Below are 776 nucleotides of genomic sequence, written 5' to 3'. Positions count from 1 at the left end.
GGGCCGGTGGGTAACGCGGCCCCGGGGGGGCTGGCGCAGTCAAAGCTGGGGCGATGAAGCGTTGGGTTTGTGGGGGAGAGGCCGTGCATGTGACGGGGGGTGAAGGTCGGGTTCTGAGAGCGGGGGCCCTGGTGTTTTTTTTTTTATTTTGCCTCCTCGACGTGCCCCCGAGGGGAGGGGAGGGCCGCCCGGCCTTCTCCTGCTCGTAAACAAGGCGGCATGTCCTCAGGCGCTGGCGGGTGTCCAGGTTTGGCTTCGGTGTTTGGAGATCAAAAAATCGGTGTTTGGAGATCGAAAGGCAGCGCCCATCTAACTGAGGAGAGCCTCACGGCTGGCCCTTGGGGACACCGGCCATTCCTCTCCCCGCTGGAGCCATCGCCAGCCCTCTCACAGACCATACTGCTGCATCCCTGTCACGGGAGGCAGCAGCCCGTCTCGCAGTGTGGAAGCCTTTCCCACCCGGGTTCCTGCAGTAATGCTGCCGTCGGACATGCCTGCTACTGCGCTGCCTACCGAGGCAAACCCAGTTCTCGCATACACCCGCTCTGGCCCACGTTCCAGACCTTGGGTTTAAACGCTGGGCTCCAACGTTCGTGGTGCTGGATACCCACAAGTGCTAAAGGCGCAGGGGCTGTGGCATTTCTGGACATCGCATCACTCTCATCTACAGCTCTTTACCGTAGGTTTGCTAGTGTTTATGTGCAGAGGCAAAAACCCCTGTTTTTACTACCTTGATGTTTCCATCTTTCACAGCAGGAGGTACAGATACGAAAGGG

This window comes from Haliaeetus leucocephalus, unplaced genomic scaffold (genome assembly GCF_000737465.1).
Source record: "Haliaeetus leucocephalus isolate CR32 unplaced genomic scaffold, Haliaeetus_leucocephalus-4.0 Scaffold944, whole genome shotgun sequence".
In the NCBI taxonomy this organism is placed as follows: Eukaryota; Metazoa; Chordata; class Aves; order Accipitriformes; family Accipitridae; genus Haliaeetus; species Haliaeetus leucocephalus.
Note: the sequence above shows the minus strand (reverse complement) of the source record.